Raw genomic sequence first — 17,696 nt, forward strand, 5'->3', positions numbered from 1 at the left:
CTTCCTTCCTTCCTTCCTTCCTTCCTTCCTTCCTTCCTTCCTTCCTTTCCTTTCTCCCTCCCTACTTATAGGGACCACTGCAATGAAGTCTTGAAGTAGAAAAGAGAGAATAGACTCAACTGCCTCTCTCTTTCTCCCTCTTTGTCTCTCTCCACACACGCGCGCGCGAACACACACACACACACACACACACACACACACACACACATATTAATATTATATATGAGGTTGGAGTGTGGTCATCACTTTTCCCACTTCCTCAGCTTCGCTTACAAATTTAAAAAATGTCTGATGTCGCTTACATTCAGCAGTTCAACATCCCCTTCCCCTCTCCCAGCCTGAGAATGTCTTTCTTCCCAAGGTCCTGTCTCATTGTTGACAAGTTCAGGAACTAGAGGTTTACTTAAGTCAGGGTTTCTGTCCTTGTTACAATATAGTGAGGGGAAAAAAATGTAAAATGGAACCAGGAAGCCTGGGTCTCTCCTGCCATTTCTGCTCTTTCCACCCTTCAGAGCATGTTGAAAACCAAGACGTGTTGCATGCTGGGCACTGCATTTTCATGTTGCAATGAGAGGCAGCTTAAGTGTTTTCACATGGAGGACTTTCTCCCGTGAGGCATACCCACAGTGCAGAGGTTGGATGGGGGCTGATTTCCAGCATCAAGGAGATAGGGTGTCCAGGAAAGCCTGGGGATTGCACCTAAGAGGTCAGCTTGACCTTCCTCTCTCCTTCCTCTCTAGTGAGTTTCCCATTACAAACTCCTCCTGTCTTTTGCCAGCTGACTGGTGTTGGGGCCATTGTAGTCTACCAAAGACGGCTTAAGAATATTGCACTTTACAATAATGTTAATATCAAGCTTTTACATAGTTATTGTACGTAGTGTGTCACAGGCGTCCCTCTAAGCACTGTCCATGGATAACTCAATTCTCGAATCACATCTGTGAGGGTTGATGAGAAAATGGGAGCACAGGTATGCTCAGTAGCTTGTCAGAGGTCACAGGGCTGACAGGCATCAGAGATGGAACTGGAACTCTGTGGTCTGACTCTGTGGTCTGTGAATTTAAACTCACGCTTCACTGCCTGTTTCCTGAAAAGGGACCAAATGGGGTTTTGGTCCCCTACTTCTCAGGAGGTCCGGTGCCCATTTGCCTACGGCCTCCCTCCAGAAACCTGGTGGTTTAGTGGTTGACAACTGGCAACTACAGGCTGCCTCTGGGCTGCAGCCATGTTGCAAATGACCCACATAGTATTTTCTTAAAACATAATTTTAATTTTTATCAAAGAAGTGTATTTAGTTTAAAATATCAAATAATACTTAAAGCAATCTGTAAAGAAAGAGCAGTTTCCCCCATTCTTCTCTCTGATTATGATCTCCAGCAACTGTACTGGATTTCTTTTTACTTCTTTTCCTTTTCCTTTTTGTTTTCTTTTAGACGGGGTCTCCCTCTGTGGCCCAGGCTAGATGGAGTGCAGTGGTGTGATTATGGCTCACTGCAACCTTGATCTTCCAGACTCAGGGGACACTCCCACCTCAGCTTCCAAAGTAGCTGGAACTACAGGCGCACGCCACCATGCCCAGCTAATTTGTAAAGACTGAGTCTTACTATATTGCTCTGGCTGGTCTCAAATTCATGAGCTCAGATGATCCTCCTCTCTTGGCTTCCCAAAGTGCTGGGATTACAGGCATGAACCACTGCACCCAGACCCTATTCCTTCTTGTTTACCTCTATATGTCTCAGAAGTAAATACTGCTATTTCTTGATCTATGATTTTATGTATTATCTATTCACTTCCAACCATGAAGATAAAGGTTTGGCTCTGCCACAACCTACTTGCATGAATCAATTCTTTCTTCACTTATTGCTACCATCTGAAACCCGCTTACATGGACTTTTAAGGCCAGTGAAAAGCCTGGGCATTTGAAGGTGTGGCAGGGTGGAAAAGCCCACATACCTCAGTTAAATGTTCTGGATCAAGTTCAGATCTGTGTCTGCAGGACAGCATCATCCTCTTCCTGTGGCGGGATGCCTTTGGGTTTTAGGTCAGTCCTCTACTTGATCATGGAGTCCTGGGGCCTCTGCTTCTATTGAGGACCCTCGCTTTGGCTCTTCACATCTACTCTTTCCATTTTCCTCTCTTAGTCACTAAGGCTAAAAGTAAAGGGAACCTGGGATTTTGGAGCCACGTCAATAAATCACAGTGGAAAACTCTTATGAAACTTCATCTGGGACTTTCAGCAGTCTTCTCCCTGTCACCTTCCCAGTTTTCCTTCCTTCAAAGGGTCTTACTGCATTTATCTCCTGTTTTGTTTTCAGTTTTGCTAAGTTCCTATTCTCTGCTGGGGATGATTAACGGACGCCTCCTTCCATTCAACCCAACCCCTCTGGATGGACTAGCATCCCCGGGACAACAGAGAGTGCAGGGAAAGTGTCTGGACAGCTGCCACAGTAACACCAAGCAAGCCACTAATGGCCACCAGTGCAAAGGGCTGTGCTCTCAGTCCAGTGGACTCTTTCTGCTAACAAAATCAGGCTGCATTTTGTATTCGATTCAGCTCTGCAGGACACTTTCCTTGGGCAATATTCTAACAGTTGTTGGGGAGTCTGTAGTTAAAAACATTCTCACTTTCCTCAGAGACGATGCAGACAAGATGAGGCTTTCATAGAGCATCAGACAATATAAAAAGTACAACACTGACCTTTGTTTTTTTCTTCAGACTTTCATGTCCATTTGCAGTCATTTGATGCAAGCATCACAGACGTTGTAACTAAGCAGCTATAGTTCCTAGAAAGCTTTAAGGCTTTATGCTTCTTGCAGCCCTACCTGACTTTCTAACAGGCTTGCTTGAGTAGCACCTGCTTGATAGGAGTGAACCTAGGAGAGAGAACTCCACATTTTCATGCATCAGTGACACCAGGTAGAAGAGGCAGCTCACCAGGACCCTGCTTATTCCCACTACATCACATGGCCAGCAGGAGAGCCCATGTAACTGCAGGGTTCTGGAAGTTCTAGAGTTTTCAGGCTCCACACACTCTTCTCTACTGTAACATGGCTCACCCTCCTTATCTGACACTTTATCAACAGTATAGCAGCCTTTTCCTGAACTCTTCTGTGAATCTCCCCACCGCCCCCCGCCTCTAATGATGATATGCGCCACCTCCTTGTGACTTTCCCTATTAGAAAATCATTAATCCAGCCTGGTCAACATGGCGAAACCCCGTTTCTACAAAAATTGCAAAAAATTAGCTGGGCATGGCAGTGCATGCACCTGTAATCCCAGCTACTTGGGAGGCTGAGGTAGGAGAATCACTTGGGACCTGGAGATCGAGGCTGCAGTGAGCAGTGATTGTGCCACTGCACTCCGGCCTGGGCAGCAGAGTGAGACCCTGTCTCAAAGAAAGGAAAAAAATAAATAAAATCCCTAGTATAGGGAAGGGGAACCATTTCCAGGGTACCAGGAGTGATACCCATGTAGGATTACCTCCTCACTTGGAGGAACTCCACTTGACTTCTCCTGGTGTGTTTGGTTACAATAATATAATACAATGATTCTGCAGGTGCCTGGTCTTCAGCTATTTTTACCATCGGCTCCCTGCTCATCACCCATGCCACATGTTTTCTTTCTATGCACTGATCAATGTCCTTTCAACAGAACGATTCACTCCTAGCCAATGAGTTAGCTCTGTATGTTTGAGATCGTTCTGTGCTGCTTCTCTTTTCTCCCGTACTAGAAAGACTCCCAAGTTCTTTCCATCTCCACTAAAGTCTGAAAGTGGAGGTAATGACGTCTCAAAGAGTGTTCTAAGGTGTGGTCTACTCCTCTGGGCTTCTGTCCATATTGGGAGGATATTAGCAAGCACTCTAAGTAATTTGTTGATTTAACTTCTGTCTCCTGTGCTGCTGTTTGTGAGGCACATTGGTAAGAAAATCTTCCATTTCCCCCACTGGCCTCATCTGTTGGAATGTATGGTGTGGGGCTGTGCAGTTGGTAAATTTTTGAGACGTCTGCACACACACACACACACACACAATTTCTGTCCATTTTCATTAGGTTTTATGGGAGAATGGGTTTATAATGCAGCCTTACTTTGATGCCTTTCACTGGAAATCTCTACTCATTTTTAGGTGTTTCAAGATTTGTAGTTAAAGTTATCACTTTTTCTTCAATGATTTTTTTTTTTTTTTTAAATTTTACCAGACAGGGTCTTGCTATGTCGCCCAGGTTGATCTTGAACTCCTGGCCTCAAGTAATCCTCCCGCCTTGGTTTCCCAAAAGTGCTGGAATTACAGGTGTGAGCCACTGTACTTGGCCCTTCATTGATTCTTCCACTGTTTTTATGTTTACATAACTGTTCCCAAATCCAAGATCAGATTAAATATTCATCACTTATTACTTGATTTTTTTTTTAAAGGATCTCACTCTGTTGCCCAGGCTGGAGTCCAGTGGTACGATCACAGCTCACTGCAGCCTTAGAATCCTGGGTTTAAGCAATCCTCCTGCCTCACCCCAGAGAAGCTGGGATTAGAGGTGTGCCACCATGCTCAGCTTTTTTTTTTTTGTATGATTGCATATGAAACAACTAAAAAAAATTGTCCGAATTTATTTAAATTGTCTCAAGTAAAGGTTTAATTTAAATAAGCTAACACACAAATGACCTTCATCCACATCACACACACCCCACCCTAACCCTAAGTGTATTGCAAACATACATATGTATGTATATATGAAGATATATGTATATGTGTATGTATATTCACATAACATATGCATGTACAGATAAAAAGGCTTCCCCCCCCCCATTCACTGCTAATGATCAATTTAAAAATGAGACTATTTTAAAATCCAAGCACAGATCCAGGACTAGAGGACATGAGTGCTTCTGATTATTGTCTAACTATTGAAAAACAGATAATTAGTTCTTATGTTCCTAATAGTTCCCTTAGAAGCCCATCTAAATTTTAATCAGGCAAACCAAAGTTTAATTGGCTTTTATTATTTCCAGTATTTTAATTTTAGATCAAACTTATTATAAAGTCAATTTATTTGCCCTATCTCCTTTTCTAGAAGGGACATCTTGTGTAAGCAACATATTTTGTATGGATTTTATACAGACTTTCCCATTACTCTCTTGTGGAACTCCTGTAAAGTAAGTTTCTAATCTATTCTCTTAGCTTTAAAGACAGAGGTGGAGGCCAACATTTTTCCCATAGAATATCTCTGTTACACAATTTTGGAGATTATAGACTGATTCACATAGTATGTGAGGTTACAAATTGAGTGAGACATAATGCCTACTTGCACAAAGATGTAAAATTTAAGGCGGTATCTGAATAAAGAAAATGGCGGGAAATAGTGACTGCCTTGAAATAAAGAAAAAAGCTACAGAATCTTAAGGAAGACCTTATAAACGTGATTTTTCTCATTATGCAGAAAGTAATCCTTAGTTTATCCTTCCTGGGCCATTTCAGTAACTGCCTTGTTGGTCTCCTACAACCTCTTTTCTGTTCAATCCCACGCAGCAGACAGGGTGATCTTTTAAAGGTCACAAGGGAACATCTTGTGTTTTGGATTGAACAGAAAAGAGGTTGATCAAGATGTTCCCTTCCTAAAGACCTCACATAAGTACCCTGTGCACTTAGCATACAAAATGTAAAATCCTAAAAGTGAATTATAAATCCTGGCATAATCGGGCCTCTGATTATCTCTTAAGTTTCATCAGACACTGCCCTCTTCCTTCTTGAAACATTACCGTCCAGCTATGCTGCCCTTCATTTAGTTCTTCGACTGGGAGAAGTTCCAACCTGCCTCAGGGACTTTGCACATGCTGTTCCTGTAATGACATTCCTTCCTCTTTTACTTGAGAAATTCCTCCTCCTTCTGTAAGTCTCAATTTGTGTTTGAATACTTTCGCAGTAACCCCATCCTAAGCAGCCCCATCTCAATCTAAATTAGATCCTCCATCAGTCTGAGTTCTTCAAGATGAATAATCTAAGATGGGATTACACATGCAATACTTGTATTAGGGGAACCACCTGTGAGAAAAAAATAAGGAGGGAGCTGGCATAGCGGGGGAACTGTCAGACAACAATGTGAGTCTGACCTGGAGTGAAGGAGAGAGGGAGGGAATGTTGAACAGAAGTTGCCAGGCCTGCTGTGCAGTCTAAAGAAGATGCAGCAAAGCCATGGGGTGAGGCTGAGGGTCTTTGAGTCAGAGCCAGCCATCACAGGAGTCCCTGTTCCCCAAGAATGCTCCTGCTTTGGTAGTCCCACCGCGCATGATTGCTGGCTGGAAGCAGCCCACGGTGAAGTGTGGCCTCCACACAAATGCGATGATAGATTTCAGCAACGGGCAACAGGAGCCTTGGCCCCTGATGCTTTCTGTGGTTAGAGGTGTTGTGAGGTGCTCCTGGCTACCACATGGTCCCCATGACATTTTCTCTTGCAGCACCCTGTACTTTTCTTCATTAACACTTGTCACATCTGCAATTCTATAGTCTTCTGTCAGAGCTTCACCCGGGCAGAGACTGGGTTCGTCTTTTTCATTGCTATATCCCAGTACTCAAAGCAGTACCAGCTCACAGTAGGTGCTCAGTCAAGACCTGTCGAATGAATGTGGTCTTAACTTTCATTGTTTTTAAGTAGCAATGCTTCCATTATTTAACAAGACATGCCTTCCATGATATGATTTTTTTATTACATCTTTATACTTGGACTTATATACCTAGGGATTAGGGCCAATTATTAAAAAAAGTTCTCAAAATGTAATTTTTTGTTAGCTTTTAGAGAAAGCTGGTAGTAAGCTTACATGAACTAATTAATTCATAGATGAAATGCTCCTTAATAGGAGAGACTGTGTCTGGCTTGGTCAACACCGCCTCCTGCACCTAGCTCAGAGCCTGTAGTACAGCAGGAACTCAATAAAGGTTTGTTCAATGAACTGAGCGGGAAATTTAGGGCCGGGGGTGTGAATGGAGGAAGAAAATTTTGGCAGGAAGCTGTTTATAATTTTAGCTTTGTTCTCATGGAAGAGTGCTTATGTGTTTGCAAAGCATGAATGATTAGCCAACAGTATGCAGTTGGTTCTTCATATCCAAGGTTCCAAAACTGTGAGTCTAACCAACTGTATTTCAAAGATAGAAAAAAAAATAACAATAAAAAATAATACAAATGAAAATAGAATAATATAACAACTATTTTCCTAGCATTTACATAGCATTAGGTATTATAAATAATCTAGAGGTGATCTAAAGTATATAGTAGGATGTACATGGGTTATATACCTAAAATACCAGGCCATTTTATACAAGACACTTGAGCATCTGTGGGCCTGGAACCAATCCCCTGTGGATTTGTGTCCTCCCGCAATTTGTCCTTGAATTATTTCAATGTTAACATAAATAACTGCGTAATCCCAGGGAAATGGTATAATCTCTCTGGACCTCAGTTTTCCTATTTGTAAAATGAGAAGTTTGGAGTGGATGATCATGAAGATTTCTTTTCAGCACTTGTGTGTTACAGGTCTATTCATAAACACAAAAACGAGTACCTCAGGTCATTGCCAAGCCTTACAAATATAAGTATGTTTATATATAGAGAGAGATATGTTATATATATATATATATATATAAATAATATATATTTATATATATATATATAAATAATATATATATATATAAAACATCTATATCTGAGTTGTTTTGGAATTGAAGTTGCATGAAATATAACTTGCTGTTTTTTTACTTTAATTTCTCTTTTAAATAGTCCTTCTGGTCACAGACTGACTGGGACCACAAAGTAGAAATCTATTATTCTTTGTTTCTATTTTTTCTTTTTTTTTAAGATGGAATCTTGCTCTGTCACCCAGGCTGGAGTGCAGTGGCGCGATCTCTGCTCACTGCAATCTCTGTCTCCCCAGTTCAAGTGATTCTCATGTCTCAGCCTCCTGAGTAGCTGGGATTACAGGCACTGGCCCAGCCTTCTCTTCCATTTATATTCAGTTGCATAAGCTTGCTCTATCTATCTATCTATCTATCTATCTATCTATCTATCTATCTATCTATCTATCTAATCTATCTATATTTAAAACTACTAAATAAAGACAAATCACTCACAGTCCCACCTCCAAAAGTTACTTGTTTTTGTTTTCTTCTGGTTCATAACCTTATTTGTTTTGACTCATATACTTACTAGTTTGTTTTAATGCAGTTGCTACCACAATCATCAATCACCAGGTGCTTAATAGAATGTCCCACCATTTGGGTTTGTCTGATGTTTTCTCTTCAAGATGTGCCTCTGTCAGGGTGTACCTTCATCACTTGGTTAAGGTAGTAGCTGCCAGGTTTCCGCACTGAAAAATACTGTTTTTCTCTTTCCAAATAATTGAATCACTTTTGATTGTTTATATTTTTCTAGAAATGTTCCCATTTTGTCTGTTTTCAAGTTTATTAACATACAGGGATTCACAAAATTCTCTTTTTTCAAAAGAGAATTGTTGCATCTAAAATTGTCTTCCTTTTCTTTTCTAATATTTGATTATCTTTGCCAGTTTGTTAGTTTTCTTTGCCATTTCAAAGAACCAACTTTCCTCTTAAATCGTCATTTCTGTCAAGTCTTTACTTCGTTAATTTGTTTTATCTTTATTACATCCATCTTTCTAAGTTCTTAAGTTAATTCTTTTATTTTTTTCTAACATGTTGTATGCTTAGCTCTTTAACTTTTTAGCCTCTATTCCCATCTAACATAAGCAGTTAAAGTATGAAATTTGCCTCTAAGTGCTGATTTATCTATATTCCACAACATACAGTATTTTATCATGGAGTTCTACTTTTAAAAACTTCCTTTAAGGGCTGTTCTTTGACTTGTGAATATTTAGAAAACTATATTATAATTTCAAAACATATAGTCTTTAAATTTCATCTTCTTTGCTGCTTAAAATTTCACTATGTTGTAGTCAGAGAATTTGGTTTGTATGATAAGAGTTCTTTGAAATGGGTAGAGTCTTGCTTGGTGGCCTGATATTAGGTCAGTTTTCTTATGTCTCATGGGTACTTAAAAGATAATACTGGCTTTAAAAAAAAAATCCAGTTTGAAAGTATTTATCTTTTAAAGGTAGGGTTAACCCATTTTCACATATTACAATTACTGACATATAGTGTCTTATTTTTTCTATGCCATATCATTATTTTTATTTTTGTTTATTTTTGTTGCATTGATCAATACTTCTTTTTTTTTTGAGATGGAGTTTTGCTCTTGTTGCCCAGGCTGGAGTGCAGTGGTGCGATCTCGGCTCACTGCAACCTCTGCCTCCCAGGTTCAAGCGATTCTCCTGCCTCACCCTCCTGAGTAGCTGGGATTACAGGCATGCGTCAACATGTCTGGCTAATTTTGTATTTTTAGCAGAGATGGGGGTTTCACCATGTTGGTCAGGTTGGTCTCGAACTCCTGACCTCGGGTGATCTACCCACCTTGGCCTCCCAAAGTGCTGGAATTACAGGTGGGAGCCACCGTGCCTGGCTATCTTTTTTCATTATTTTTCTCTGGTTATTTTCTAGAGCAGTGCTTCTCAAATTTTTGTTCTCAGAATCCCTTTAATACTCTTAAATTATTGAAGTCCCAGAAGAGCTTGTATTTGTGTGGGTTATATCTACTGATATATATCATATGAAAAATTAAAGATAGTAAATTTTAAAAAATACTTATTTATGTATGCCTCAATTAAAATAATAATTGTAAACCATATGATAGTTATAAAGCATATTAACATAATGTTTTATTTTATTATTATGCTTTTTAACCTTCTTTTTTTTTTCCTTTTTGAGATGAGATCTTGATATATTGCCCAGGCTGGTCTTGAATTCCTGGACTCAAGTCATCTTCATGCCTCAGCCTCCCAAGTAGCTGGGATTCCAGGTGTGTACCACCACACCCAGCTTGAAATAACATTTTTGAAATGAAACATAACTGGTCAGTTGTGGTGGATCATGCCTGTAATCCCAGCACCTTGGGAGGCCAAGGCGGGTGGACCACTTGAGGTCAGGAGTTTGAGATCAGCTTGGCCAACATGGTAAAATCCCACCTCTACAAAAATTACCAAAAATTACCAAAAATTAGCTGGGGGTGGTGGCACATGTCTGTAGTCCCAGCTACTTGGGAGGCTGAGGCAGAATGTGTTGAACCCAGGAGGTGGAGGTTACGGTGAGCTGAGATCATGCCACTGCACTCCAGCTGGGCAAGAGAGCAAGACTCTATTTCAAAAGAATAAAACCTAAATTAAAATTTTCTTTTTTCTTTTTTTTTTTTTTGAGATGAAGTTTCACTCTTGTTGCCCAGGTTGGAGTGCAATGGTGCGATCTTGGCTCACCACAGCCTCCGCCTCCTAGATTCAAGCAATTCTTCTGCCTCAGCCTCCCAAGTAGCTGGGATTGCAGGCGTGCACCACCACGCCTGGCTAATTTTGTATTTTTAGTAGAGACGGGGTTTCTCCATGTTGAGGCTGGTCTCGAACTCCTAACCTCAGGTGATCTGCCTGCCTCGGCCTCCTAAAGTGCTGGGATTATAGGTGTGAGCTACCGTGCCTGGGCTAAAATTTTCAAAACATATGAATTTAATGAGAAAGAGTAGGAAAGAGTAGTGTTATTTTACATTTTTGCAACTTTCTTTAATGCCTGGCTTAGCAGATGACTGCTGGATTCTCACATCTGCCTCTTCATTCAATCTATTACAAAATGTTATTTTGGTTAGAGAATCCTGCTTCACACTGATAGTTGGAAAAGGAAAATATATTTTCATATAACTAGATATTCTTTGATACTTCACCAAAATTCAAAAGTGGTAGTTTTTAAAGGTTAATTGCAATGTGGAAACTGAAATCATACACTGAACTTTCTCTGTTACATTAAAATCTGTAGGCCTGTCTTGCACTTTGAATAGACCTTATACTTGTGTGTGATTCTGTAACATCATGCATTGGCATTTGGAAATATTGATTGAGTTATTCAGATTTTTCCAAATGTTAATGTGCTTCATGATGCATTAGCAAAAAATTATATCCATTAACCTCATCAGAAAATAAAGTACTAGAAAGTTATCAGGAGTGGTGAATGCAAGTTTCCAAAAATTTTCTTTTTTTTGCTTGAAAGCTCAAGTTTTACCACTGGCAACAAATACTGTCAGTTGTTTTCTGTGAAGTGATAGACTCTCACTTGGTTTATTTTCGAGAAGACATCAGTCAAACACTCAAGTCTGAACATGTAGCTTGTCAATATGTCATTCTTTCAGGTAAAAATGGAATCCCTTGAAAAAAGCAGCTAGTTTCAACTCCTATTCAAAGCATTGCACGAGTGCTTTTCCTTGAGGCAATCACTGTATTTCAGTATGCAAAGTGCTTTACATGTACTTCCTGCTTTGTCACACAGAATATTAAAAAGGTTGGTACCCAAAGTTTGAGATTAATACAATTAATATTCTACACTGCTTCATGAAGGACATTCTCAAGTGAAACTGCATGTATTTGCTTGTTTGTTTGCTTGTTTTGTTTTTATTTTGAGTATGTGACGATAAAAATATAACACCTCAAGTATAGTGTAATGCCAGTCTTCATTCATGTAAGAAGCTTGAACTTTTGCCCAATGTTAGTTTTGTACCATTACTACAAATGTCAACAGAGGGAATAAGGCACATATATCTCAGTATTATTAGGGAAATAATTTTAAACTCATAGACTCTTGAAAGTATCTAAGGGATTTCTCTAGGTGTCTGCATACCATACTATGGAAATTGTTGCTCTTTAATTTCTATATCCTATCTTTATCCTAGTAATTGTTACCCTTGAACTTTTAATAAGCATAAACTTACCTTTTCTATCAATATCAGGAGTTAACCATTATCGATTACTCTTCTTACGTACAAAGCAAAATCAACATACTTTTTATTTTATCTCATTATTACATTAAAAAATTTTTTTTGTAGAGACACAGTCTTGCTATGTTGCCCAGGCTGGTCTCAAACTCCTGGCCTCAAACAATCCTCTCACCTTGGCCTCCCAAAGCACTGGAATTATAGCTATGAGCCACTGTGCTGGGCCCAATACACCTTTTAAACAACTCTTCTCCTATCACCTCTCAGGTGTTTCATTTTAGGTTCATATTATCTTTAAGAATTCTTTCTTAGTGGCATACATTTCATTTCCGTGATCAGAAATCAGTTACAATTAATATTTTACTGACTTATTTGATATTCTCTGATGGCTGTATCAATTTTCTTCCTTATCCATGCATATCTTTCTTTACTTTGGCTCAAGGGATAAATTTTTCAAAAGGGACATATACATAAGTGGAATCATTTTTTAATCTTTTCACGACTAAACAGTTATTTTACTTTGCCATCACACTTAATTGATCTTTTGCTGTGTTTAGACTTTCATGTTCAAATCCTTTTACTCTTGTCCAGCAGCATTTAGTGATGTGGATGAGAAGTTTATTGGCTGGCAGTTTCTTGTTCTGTTCTGTTGAATGTTACTTACGTTTTTTCCCAGTATTTGTAGCATTTTTAAATTTAATCTTCAACCCAAAAATTTCACCAAGATATGAATAGAAGTGCCACTTTTTCATTATTCTTTTTTTTTTTTTTTTTTTAAGATGGAGTCTGGTTCTGTCGCCCGGGCTGGAGTGCTGTGGCCGGATCTCAGCTCACTGCAAGCTCCGCCTCCCGGATTCACGCCATTCTCCTGCCTCAGCCTCCCAAGTAGCTGGGACTACAGGCTCCGCCACCTCGCCCGGCTAGTTTTTTGTAGTTTTTAGTAGAGACAGGGTTTCACCGTGTTAGCCAGGATGGTCTCGATCTCCTGACCTCGTGATCCGCCCGTCTCGGCCTCCCAAAGTGCTGGGATTACAGGCTTGAGCCACCGCGCCCAGCCTTTTTCATTATTCTTTCCAACACTTTGGTGCCTTTCCAATACTCAAGTTTTTTTTTTTTTTCAGCTGTAAGAAATTATTATTCTAGTCTAGTCTAGTCTTCTTTTGTGTATTTGTTTCTTCCCTTTCATCCTCTTCATTGCTTTCTTCTGTAACTCTTGTTAATTGAACTTTATACCTGTAATCATCTGGCATACCTTTTAACTTTGTCTTATGATTTTTTTGTTTGTTTAAAAACTGGGCAATGCTTTGATTGCTCAGTTTATTAATTCATTTTGTGCTGTCTTTCCTATTCAGTCCTCATACAAACTTTTATTTTTATTTTAAAAATCATGTAACTTGTTTTGTGGTTTTTGTTTTCTAGTAGCCTCTGCTTCTGTTGTAGGTTCAGTAGCTTCTTCTTACCCCCGTCTCTTTTCAGATTTTTTTTTTGTTTTCTAACTAACAAGCAAAAAACAAAAACACGACAGCCTTAAAGTTGGAACAGCAATAAGTCAAATTGCTGCTAGAGTTCCCAGATGTACCTGGGGTACATGTGCCCTCATTGCAAGGCAGGAGGTACCTTAGGTACGTGACTGTGCATTTAGGTGTATTTGTGACCGAGAAGAATCAGAGAAATGGAAACCACTGGAGAGCAGAAAGCAGCAGGAACTTTTCAGCAGGCAATCTCACAGGCGGCTCTGTTCCTGTTCTTTGCCTCTGTATCCTCTGTGGTTCCTTCTGGTTCCAGCTGAACCGGTGATAATCCCAAATCGCTCCTTCCTCCTTTTCAGTTTCTCATCATCTTCAGACTTTCTGGAGATTGAAGAGCCATTCAAACCAAATCTTTGAGCTCTTTCCTTTAGCTTATCCAGGTTCATCGTAGGTTTGTTGTCAGATGACAGACCTTTTGTTGGAACTGGAGAAGTCCCAAACCCAGCTGCCCGGGCAGTTTTCTTACTTTACAAGCTCCCAGGTACGTGCACTCATTCAGCCCTCTTCTGCATTCTCTCTGCCTGTGGTATTTCAGATGTAATTTTTACCACTTTCTTCTCTGCTTCCACATCAACAGTTTTTTCAGGGAGTTCTTCCTCTTTGACAGGGATTTCTATGGGGCTTTGTTTTTTCTTCCTTTGTTTCATCGGCCAGTACATCCTCATTTGCCTCTTCTTCAGCATGACCTAAAAGATATGCCTGGAGCCAGCACTTTGGGAGGCCAAGGTGGGCGGATCATGAGGTCAGGAGTTTGAGATGAGCCTGGCCAACATAGTGAAGCCCCATCTCTACTAAAAATGCAAAAATTAGCTGGGCATGGTGGCATGTGCTTGTAGTCCCAGCTACTTGGGAGGCTGAGGCAGGAGAATTGTTTGAACCTAGGAGGCGGAGGTTGTGGTGAGCCAAGACTGAACCACTGCACTCCAGCCTGGGCAACAGAGTGAGACTCCCTCTAAAAATAAACAAACAAACAAACAAACAAACAAACAAACAAGTAAATAAATAAAGGCCTGGAGCCTTTTGATGGCATCTTGTTTCATTTCCTTGGTCTGCAAACCACGAACAAGATATTCGTGCTTTAGTTCAGCAATCTTTCGCTTATGGTGCGCCACCGTCTTGGTCACCATCTTGTTACCCCTCACTCTAGTAGGTCCCTACCCATTACCTCTCAAGTATCTTCCTTTTAACTTTATTTTCTGTATCCAGCATTAATTATTTTCCTCATAAATAACCTTTTTTGCTCATCTTGGGGCTTCTCTTTTACTCATGTAAGGTTTCCTTAAATGTATGGTTATTCTTAGTTCTCATATTAAAAATGAAGAGTTAGACTGAAGACTTTTTAGCCTGGGCAGGAGGCTGTTAGCAGAGTGGAGCTCACTCTTCCTGAGATGGGCTGCTCCCTTGATGGAAGGTCTGGTCACAGGCTCTGAGGATACCTGGGGGTCCTTTGTATGTATACAAGTGAAGCTCAGCAGGGCAAGCTGGGGGTTAGACACATGAGATAACTTTCCTGTTGAGTTAAGCTCATATTTTTTGTCTGTTTCCATTTGTGGCAGTTTGAAGTTACTCTAGGTGTTTTACCATGTTATTTCTCTCTCTGGCATTAGGAACCCCAAAGGCGGACTCCTCTGTATTTAAGAAGCCAATTAATGTTATAGTTAGTTCCACTGGGCACACTGTACAGGAAGTGGCTTGGCCATAGGCACTGAAGACTTGAGTTTTCCAAGCTCAGAGAGAAAAACAGTCCTCAAGCACACATTAACCCTTCTTGCACCAAAGGTGGGGTGCAGCCTTCTCAACTCTGGTTTCTCCTTTATTCCAATCTCTTCTGCTTTCTATCTCCTAGAATTGCATTAAAATTTCTTTTCCATATTGTCTGTAAACATTAGAGGTAAACCCATGAAATGGTGTTTAAATGGAAATTGGTTCTGCAGGCTTGTAAAGTGCTTTTGTGCTTTCTCTCTTACTGCTAGAGATTCAATTGCTGTAATATCCTCAGAAAAACTGACTTTTTAATTTTCAAAGCTAATTTGGTTATAACATAAGTCTTTCCTTTAAAAATCATATTTTGTTTGCTCTTAAATGTAATATTTCCCTTATTTCACAGTTCTTTAATCCATATTTCTGTTACATGAATCACTTGCTATCATTTTTCTGCAGGACATTTAAAAATAGATGACCTCTAGTTATATTATACTAAAGATAAATTAGGACTTGCTACCCATCACCCGTTTCAATTCATTCAATAAATATGTGTTGCCTGCCTGCCTGATATGTACTTTCTAGAATGTTCCAGGACCTTGGAATTCTACAAATAATGTAAAAATGTTGTCTTTCTTCAGAGAGCTTACAAACTCCCCTTTTGCATAATTTCTCTATTACTCTGAATTTGGACATATCCCCTGTTATATTGGTCTTTTGTATCCTGTTTGTTTATGAGTTTTCCCTTTTCAGCTAACTTTTTTTCTAATTGTGAAAATAGAGCATGGTCAAGAGTAGGAAATAGAGAAGGATGCATAAGAACTCAGCCTCCGAGGTTGTGCGTGGTGGCTCACACCTGTAATCCCAGCACTTTGGAATGCCGAAGCAGGTGGATCACTTGAGCTCAGAAGTCCAAGACCAGCCTGGGCAATGTAGGGAGACCTTGTCTCTACAAAAAAAAAAAAAAATTAGTCAGGCATGATGGACCACTCTGGAGGCTGAGGTGGAAGGATCACTTGAGCCTGGGAGGTTCAGGCTCCAGTGAGCCATGATCGTACTACTGCACTCCTCTAGCCTTCTAGCCTGGAGGACAGAGCAAGACACCCTATCTCAAGAAAAAACAAAAAAATAGAACTCAGGCACTTGGAGGCAATGCTGATCTAATGCTGACTGCTACCTGAACCTGGGCAAGTTACTTAACACTCTATTCTCAATTTACTCATCTGTATGAAGGGCATGATGTCCATATCTGACTCTAAGGTTATTATTAATATAAGGAATACATGAGTTAACCCATGTAAGGGGCTTAGAACATTAGCTGGCATACAGTAGATGCTCAATAAGTAGTATGACGTTATTATTGAAGATTACTTGAAAAGTCAAAAAGTAGAAAGGAGCAAATAAAAATTCACCTATAATCATTGCTAACATTTTAGATTTTGATTTACTCTTTCTCACACACACACACCACACACTAACCAATTTTAGTCATTTCATAAGTTGCTATCTCTACAAATTGTCTCCATTTTTAAAATTGTTTCTTGTCCTCTTCCTTTCACTTTCTATTGTGATATCCTTCTCATTGTTTCTAGAACTCAGTGGGTTACCTTTCCTGTAGATCTTTGGTTTTATTTCTAATCCTTTTACTTCATAGGTGAACTAATAGCATGCTTAGGGCACTACAAAGCTGGGGCTTCTGAGAGGGGGCAGGAGAGAGAGAGAGAAAGAGAGAAAGAGAGAGAGAGAGACCATGCTTCAAGCAGTAGATCAATATATTTTGCAATCAGTATCTAAAACGAAACCATCTTAATTTCAATGGACATCAATTTTGTTTTACAGTGTACTGTTTTTAAAAACTATGCACTTTATGTGGTGGAGGGCATTATAATATTTTCACTGAATTAATCGAATCTTCTCTTTCCCTAGCATAGCCATCTTTAACGTGAAGCTTATCAATATTGTCCTGGGCTTATGGATTCATTTCATTTCCCAGGAATCTTAGACAGGTTACGTCAAGGGCAAAAAGTTAGAGTCATCAAGGACAAGCTCTGAGCATAGAGTCTTCCAAATAAATTTTAACTCTTTTTCAAAATGGAAAGTATCTGTTATCTCTTGTGATTTGCCTCTAGCAAGCACTAAAAGGAGCATGAAAGCAACTAGTAGTCAAACAATCATTTTTGGCATTTAAATTGTGACATCAATCCTGGGTAGGAAAATTGGTTCATTCATTTCCATTTGAAAGTCTTATTCTGTTAATGGGAAAAAGACCAATATTCCAAAAGAAAAAAGTAAGTATCAGATTTTGAAACTTTGCTCTTTCATTTTTGGTCTGAATATGGTCATTTTTTTGCTGGGAAGCTGAAGTGATTACATAAGTCAGTAATCAGCCGTAGTGAATCAGCTACAAGAAAATGAGACCAATCTCAAGTGCTCAAGACTCAGAATATTAACTATTTAGAGAGTAGAATTCGGCTGGGAGCGGTGGCTCATGCCTGTAATCCCAGCACTTTGGGAGGCCGAGGCGGGCGGATCACAAGGTCAGGAGTTTGAGACCAGCCTGACCAACATGATGAAACCCTGTCTCTACTAAAAATACAAAAATTTGCTGG

General features: G+C 39.7%; 1 protein-coding gene and 1 pseudogene across 2 annotated transcripts in view; one reads left to right on the top strand and one right to left on the bottom strand.

The window, feature by feature from the left end:
• Nucleotides 1–17,696, top strand: part of GRHL2 (grainyhead like transcription factor 2) — a 180,864-nt gene that overhangs the window by 21,760 nt on the left and 141,408 nt on the right. The window lies entirely within an intron of this gene.
• LOC111549548 lies at nucleotides 13,568–14,513 on the bottom strand (annotated as a pseudogene).

Source organism: Piliocolobus tephrosceles, chromosome 7 (assembly GCF_002776525.5).
Source record: "Piliocolobus tephrosceles isolate RC106 chromosome 7, ASM277652v3, whole genome shotgun sequence".
Taxonomy (NCBI): Eukaryota; Metazoa; Chordata; class Mammalia; order Primates; family Cercopithecidae; genus Piliocolobus; species Piliocolobus tephrosceles.